Consider the following 8299-nt stretch of genomic DNA (forward strand, 5'->3'; position numbering starts at 1 on the left):
CTTGTTCCATATGGGGGTATCCCTTTCGTCAAAGAAGAACAGTGTCTTGAAACATATCTGCATTGGTGCTATCCCACTGAATGTGACAATACCTCGATCAACCTTTCCTTTAAAACTGGAGATTTCTGTTTTTCTGACCAGCACATTTCAACCTCTGCTATTCATCTTGCTGGTATTGTCTCAAAAAAGTGGGCTGTGAATGGCAGTATTTTTATGGGCCCTACTGAACATGACTTCTTCAACTCGTCTCAGCTTTATTCTGTTTCTGTCTCACTCTCACTCGAACACACATCCAGCATACGCAAAAGCAAAACTGGAGGCCCTCATTCTCCTACATCGCACCTAAAACATAGAATGACCTTCCTGAACACATCAGAGACTCCTCCTCATTTCTTGAGCTCCCCAAGAAGCTGAAGACCTGACTCTTCGTATAAGCACCTAGTGGACCACACACCTACACACCTGCCCTAGCGCCTGGAAACCCTCTCAGGTGATTAGTGTGCTATACAAATCAACATAGCATAATATAACAAAACTATATCCTTATTACTTTAGACTTGTGTCAGGGGTACCATGTACCTGTAGTCGCACCTGTGATCTGCCAGGGACATTCCTTGTGTATGGTAACCATGCCTATGTCTGGTTATACAAAGGACTAGTCACGACTTTAACATCCTGATTATGTTCTACCTGCTATAAGACACATCCAGCCAAAAACCATCTTCTCCATAAAAGAGTGCCCCTAGAGGTTTCCGAGACTGCTCGTTCCTTTGCCATTCTGTTTTCTAGTTCTGGAGTGAACTGTCTGTCAACAAGATCCAGCAGTTGTCCAAGCTCTTAGAAGAGATTGCAACCTCATCTGCAGTCACTCTTGACTTGATATCTAATAAATTGAAAGCGCAGCAAACTATAATTTTACAGACCAGGATGGTTCTTGATTTTATCGTGGTTGCCAAAGAAGGAGTTTGTGCAATTATAGGTACATGGTGTTGCATGTTCATACCAAATGTTTCTCAAGGCAAATATGTGAACATTTTATGAACTTACATAAGATCGATGACTGAATGAGCTCTGAGGGGCGAAGCAGTTGGTCTTGGTTGACAACTATTTTTAGAACTATTGTCTTAATTTGTATTAATAAATAGCAAAAGAGGAAACAATATATAACTGCAAATTCTTACCTTACCGTAACAGTAACTGCTGCAGTTTTCTTGCTATCCGTTCCGAAAGGAAGTGCACATCCCTGATATTTCAGAGACTCTTTTGGGCACCTTGGTTTCTGAGGGGAGAAAATGTTGATTACCATGTTAATTTGAAAAGGTTTGTATTTTTGTTACAACTGAAGGTTGCCTTCTTCCTTCCTCATCATCTCAGAATTAGGCACCCGAGTACTCCATTTGTTTTACAAAGTCATGTGTATTAAATTGGATATCAGTGACAACTGTTATCTGCTGGGCTTTGAAACAGCAAAACACTTTGGGCCCGATTCACAGAACTAACTTAAGACAAAATCCTAAACTTACTACCATTTTGGTATTCACAGAAGGCACTTACTCATTTTGGTATTCACAGAAGGCACTTACTCATTTCGGTATTCACAGAAGTTAGGAGTCCTAACTTTAGGACTCCTAAATGCCTTCTGTGAATACCGAAAGTCTTAAAATTAGGATTTTTCTCAGTTTAGTAGTAGTATAGTTAGGACTCCTAACTTTAGGACTCCTAAATGCCTTCTGTGAATACCGAAATTCTTAAAATTAGGATTTTTCTCAATTTAGTAGTCCTAAGTTTAGGACTCCTAACTTTAGGACTCCTAAATGCCTTCTGTGACTACCGAAAGTCTTTAAATTAGGATTTTTCTCAGTTTAGTAGTAGTATAGTTAGGACTCCTAACTTTAGGACTCCTAAATGCCTTCTGTGACTACCGAAAGTCTTAAAATTAGGATTTTTCTCAGTTTAGTAGTAGTATAGTTAGGACTCCTAACTTTAGGACTCCTAAATGCCTTCTGTGAATACCGAAATTCTTAAAATTAGGATTTTTCTCAATTTAGTAGTCCTAAGTCTAAATTTAGGACTACTAAATTGAGAAAAATCCTAATTTTAAGACTTTCGGTATTCACAGAAGGCATTTAGGAGTCCTAAAGTTAGGAGTCCTAACTATACTACTACTAAACTGCGAAAAATCCTAATTTTAAGACTTTCGGTATTCACAGAAGGCATTTAGGAGTCCTAAAGTTAGGACTCCTAACTTCTGTGAATACCGAAATGAGTAAGTGCCTTCTGTGAATACCAAAATGAGTAAGTGCCTTCTGTGAATACCAAAATGGTAGTAAGTTTAGGATTTTGTCTTAAGTTAGTTCTGTGAATCGGGCCCTATAATACTAAATGATAAATAAAAAAATGCCATACCAAATTTAGACAGATAAACCATGCAAATCCTCTAGGGTATGGGCCTCAATTACTTGACTCATCATTTCGGGCCTGATTTGGAGTTTGTTGGACAGGGTATTCCATCAAAGTACCCTGTTGGCTAAACTCTTGTTCTACCGACCCTATTTAAAGGTGACAAACAAAGTATACAAAAAGTAATGGATGGAATGCTCCAATTAATCTCAGCCACTCAGGGCCGCATCCCCATCCACCTCAGTTTGGACCCAGCTATATGCAAATCAGTCTTGACCATGCTGGGAACAGTCCAGCCAGAAATGCCAAGCAAAGTCCTCCCTGAAACGGAACACAAGCAACCCAGGACCAGTGTCGCTCTGTTTTTTAAATTTAAATAGACCATCAGCATTCCGTCGGCGGTGTCTCTGTTGGCTCCCTCAGCAGAAAACGTACTCTGACAGCTTGACAGAGTACTGTCCATCAGATTAAGCACATTACACCACCCACCCTATTTAGGGCTGATGGTCTTATGCCCTTTTTTTCTGTCCATCACTATCAAGGAAAAGCTGATGGCGATGAACAGAAAAATTAAAATAATTACCCCCACACCCAAGGAATAAACTTCCTGGGTTTGGGGGTCATTAGCGATTTGTTTTTTTTTTAAACTCCCACTTTGGGATTTGATTTTGAACAACAAAAAGTTAGGTGGGTGGCCATCAAAACTGACGGCAACCATCCACTAAACTTCTGATACTATTAGAGGAACCGCTGTGACAGCCTTCCCTCTGAAGGTACAGAGATTACTGCTGGGCTGATGGTACTGTGTCCATCAAGATAGCATGTGTAATATCCTTAATTAACCAGACAGACAGAGTAAAGACCACTATACAATAAATCATAACCTCTAGGAAGGGCCAAGAGGCTGTATTCCTCAATCTGTCCTTGGATTCTAGTCCCAAGCAAGGGATCTGTGCGCCGTCCATGTCATAATGTAATTTGTAAGTGAGGCCATGTGTGATATCATGTGCTTCCACAACTTGTGAATTGCAAGTGTTTTGAGGTTAGGACACCAAAAATAACTAGTTCACAACTACAAAGACAACTGTTTTTAGGTCTCACCTAGGCCGCGCATGTCACTGTCTTTTCGAGACATGCTGTATCTACAATATGGGTTTTAAGCACCACCCATCTTTTTCATTGGTTACTCTTACTGTTTTACTGTCCTTTGTAAAGACTGACTTTTGTTCGGTGAATATGCGTAGAAGTACCACCCTTTGGACTTTTGTATCCTCCCATGAGGACTGCCCCAGTTACATGTGCTCCTACTCTTCAGGTTATTTAGGATACTTTGAGAGCACTGTTGTTGGCCTGCCACTGCTCATGTTAAGTGTTTGTGTTTTGTATACTTCGTGCACTGGCTTGTTCCTTTTGTGTTCACACACTCTTTTTGTTTTATTGCAGGGTGCATGGGTTTTCCTGACTCAGCACGGTGCCCACTTCATGGATGCTGCGCTTTATCTTTTACAGACGCTCGCTCTCCTTTCTGTTATTTATAGGACAGTAGCAGTGTAAAGTGCCTTAAGGAGTGGTGACAAACAGGCTTGTTTTTTTTCCCGCCAAGATCCCCTTTGAAATGGGGCACCAATAAATGGCAGCTTTCGCCATTGTTTTACTTATATTTTTTAGTTTGCCATGTCTCAACATTTTATTTTGGAAGACAGGAGGTGAGACTCGAACTCTGTTCATTGGGCTCCAAAGTTGGCAGCTCTGAATGTTATGCCACATACTCTCTCCTAAACAATCGCCATCGTTTTGGGGCGTTGTCTCTGTTCCCTCACTGAGCTACCCTCCAACTCTGCAACTGCCTGTAACCCATTCCTCACTTTTGTTTCCCTGAGCGCCCCTCGTGAGCGCATGGGAAGGGAGTTCCCTTGATTATTCAGTAGTGTGCTGTTTGGAGGTGGGAGCTGGTGATGTGGATAATGCTTTACTCCATTTCAAGGCCTCAAAGCGAGGACAGCACTGAAAACCTGCAGTCCTCCATTATGCATCAAGGTCAGACTTGACGCAAGTGCAGGAGTCACCATATTGGCTTTCCCAGGTGCCTGGCGGGATGTGGCGTACAGCGGCTGGGTGTTTTGAATGCGTGTACTGAATACCGATACCATGTTTGTGTTATCAGATGAGACTTGTTTGTGAGGCAGCACAGGGGTGAGATGGTACTGTTGTGTTGGCTTAATATTATACATACTGGGTCACTCAGGAGTTTGTGTAGTGTACGATCGTTTGCTTCTTTTTTGTAACGCCAACTTTTCTGAATGGGGGCATTTATTCAATATTAAGTATTCAGATTTTTAACACTCCTCTCCCATGGCTCCGTAAATCAAGTAATCCCACTACTTTATCCCGCAGCTGTTAGATTTGATTATGTGTGGTATTTCCCTATTCCTTAGGCGGGTAAGTAGCAGCCACTCTGGATAGCAAACACGTGGTCTCTTTAGCTATGCCTGGCCAAGACGCCATGAGAGAGGAAGACCTCCGCTCAACTTTCTTCAGGGTAATTCCTTTCGGAAATCATAGCGTATACTTAGTGCGGCCAGATTTTTTGCTCCATGAGCTCATAAACGTCTTCAACACTTTCCGTGCATTTTGACAGGTGAGCAACGCACCGCCTCAGTGGCTGCCTCGCTGGGCATATTATTCCTTCCTTAGTAAGACTTAAGCGACAGGACGCCCCTTGTTAGCTGCGCTCTGTAAAAATGCCAGATATTTATTTAGTGATGAGGGTTTCTTTATGCTGCACAGCCTCGGCTTTGAGTTGCGCACGGGCACAAACAATCTAGGGATATTGTGCAGTCAGATGGTTTAGGGTTAATTATGTTTTTCGTTTGCTGTGGCTCGTTGGACATTACGAACAAAACGTGCTCAGCTCAGAAAAACATTCTAGTTTTTGTTTGCAGTTTCATATAGCCAAACTCGACCTGTAGGAGTTGGGGTGCTTTACCTGGGCACTAGTTACATTACAGAAGGTATCATTTTTTTGGCAGGGGAAGATTAAGGGATTTGCCCAAAATCACAGGCTCCCCAGTTAGAAAGTTGTCAGCTCCGACCGTAGCAACACATTCCCTCCCAGTTGCTATTATGGGGTGCCCTAGGGATGTATCTTGTGCCGTGAGGATATATGTTTGAATCTCGGTGTCAACAATTGACCATAAATTGTGTATTTCTGTCTGTGTTATGAAGATTTGTCAATATATATGATCTAAAATGTATCAAAGCTGTCTATTGCTGTTCCCTACCCTCTCCTTGTCATGTTCTGGTCTTGGCAATACTTTACGTAAAATTAGAATTGGCAAGGTCTCCAAGAGACAAGTCGTGGTTATATGCTGCCAGATTCACCTAGTGGCCAGCTGACTGCCTGGGGATGTCAGCTGGTCCCATGAGACCACTGACATGCTCACATGCACCATTGCTTCAGCTAAGCAGGGGGTGCAGGGTGGCATCCCTCGGCTTGTGTCTCAGACAGCCCTCCCTCCTCAATGGGAGCAAAACTAAACGAGCCTCTGACGATTTTTACAGAAACGCTTTGTTTAGGTCACAGATCCCTTTTTTACCTGTTTCCTAAAAGTGCAGACTTGAACATTTGCCGCTGGTAATGCTGCCCAGTAAGTCAATGCACATACTGCAAAGACTTGTGTGTATAACGTTGGTAACATCTCATGATAACAAGCCACACAATTCAACTACACACACTTCCACACCACATCATTCCACTCCATGCCACATAAGTACATACGAAACTAAAAAACTCCACATAATTCAACTCCTCCCCATGCCATTAAATTCCACTTCACTTAATACCATTATGCTAGATAATTACACTCTACACAACACAATTCAACTCTAGATAATTCCACTGCACATAATTCCACTCCAACCTACATTTCACCCACATATTTACACTCTACATATCCACTAAATTCCAAAACACATAATTGCACTCCACAAAATAAATTCAAATCTGCAACATGCCACGTAATTCCACACCTTATCACACTACTCCACACCATGCCACATAATACCACTCCGAAACCATCTCACATAATTCCACACAACACCACACAATTCAATGCCACACAATTCTGCACCCCACAACATAATTACACTCCACAAAATATCACTCAGCGCCACTTAATTACACTCCACATAAGTACACTTGACTCAATACAACATAAAAACACCAACAATAAATGCACCTTATGCCAAATACCAGCAATCCACATAAATGCACTAAATACCACAACACATATTTCCAATAAGCATATTTCCACTCAACGCCACACAGTTTCACTCCACACAATTCAACTCCACACCATTCCAAAACCTACACCACATAATTCCACACCAAACTACATGTTTCAACTACACAACACAATTCCACAACACACCCCATACCTCCAATACACGCCACAGATTCCAACATCATGCCACAAAACTTAACAGCACACCAGACAATTCAACTCCATAACATGCCACTCTACAACACACAATACAATTCCACATAATTAACTACATACCACACAATCTCACTCTACATAATTCCACAGCAGTTAATACCACTTAATACTATCCACATAATTCCAAAGCACACCATGCCACATATTTCCACGACACAACTCCACACCACACCAAACAATCTCACACCACACAATTCCACAATTGCAATACAACCCATCTCTACATCAGACTTCCACCTACCCAGTCATCTCTCTCCCACACACCCACTGCCTCTCTAATCTCTCCCTCACACTTCCATTACCCCCACTAATTTTGCAATTCCACTGCCCCCTCTCATCCCTACCTCACACCCCCTATCTCCTCGCGCTGTGCACTGGCCCACCTCTTGCCTCCCCCCTAAATCTCTGAGTGCCTCACCCACTCGTCTCTCTCTTACTCTCTCACACCTCTCTCTCGCTCTCTTACACACTCTTCCCCCTCTCTCATATTGCTTCACTTCGGGTCTTCTAGCGCAGTTTCTTTCCCATACCTTTTCAAGATTTCCGTCCGATAAACATACACTCTCCTCCTGTTCTTGTGGTGTCTTCTGCAAAAACAGGTGCACCCTCTTTATGTGTCTTCAGCCTGCTCTCCGCTTCTTTCTCTCTTTCTCACACACTCTTCCTGCTCCTCTGTCTGGAGTTCATTCACCACTTCGTACGCACACTACCTATTCCCTCTCTATCTTCCTTTCTATCTATTCTGTGCAGCTCTCACCTCTATTCACCATGCCACATAATTCCATTACACAATATACTACACACCACACAATTCCACCCCACACAGTTCCACAACTAACAATCCCAATTCAACCGACATAATTCCACTCCAAACCACATACATCCAATCCACTCCAAACCAAAACACATGGGTAAAGGGCATTGTCATTTACAACACCAATAGCTCTAACTCTCACAAATGCAAACCGATTGCATTGCAAATGCTTGTTGCTTGATTATGTCATGCCAATGTGGTCATAACTAAGGCACGTTCGTGAATATACACCTGTGGGCACACACACTCACAAATAAAACACAAAACCAGACGGAAAAACCTCCATGCCAGCAGAGGAAAGTAAGTGGCACATTCCCCATAAAATATATCCCTATTTGGAAAAGTGTGAAACTGCCAGGTATGCTCGCCTGCTTCATCCCCCGCACCCCACCTCAGCCTCCCCCGCACTCGCATAAAACCAGCAAAACGAGCGCCGCAGCAGGTCCGCGTTCTCCGCACACCCACCGCCGCCTCGGCGCTCTCTCAGGAGTGAGTCACCCTCGTCCCAGCCTCGCATTTATACAGCACTTCTCCACAGCACTCGCACTTCAGAGAGCGCTGAAAAACGCCGTCAGAGGAGCAGGGG

General features: G+C 42.9%; 1 long non-coding RNA gene across 1 annotated transcript in view; it reads left to right on the forward strand.

Moving 5' to 3' along the window:
- Nucleotides 1-3959, forward strand: part of LOC146789133 (uncharacterized) — a 207552-nt gene extending 203593 nt beyond the window's left edge. The window contains exon 5 of the long non-coding RNA XR_014969749.1: nucleotides 3844-3959. This is a non-coding gene — a long non-coding RNA (uncharacterized LOC146789133). The remainder of the gene's footprint in view (nucleotides 1-3843) is intronic.
- Nucleotides 3960-8299: the final 4340 nt, after the last annotated feature.

This window comes from Triturus cristatus, chromosome 10 (genome assembly GCF_964204655.1).
Source record: "Triturus cristatus chromosome 10, aTriCri1.1, whole genome shotgun sequence".
Taxonomy (NCBI): domain Eukaryota; kingdom Metazoa; phylum Chordata; class Amphibia; order Caudata; family Salamandridae; genus Triturus; species Triturus cristatus.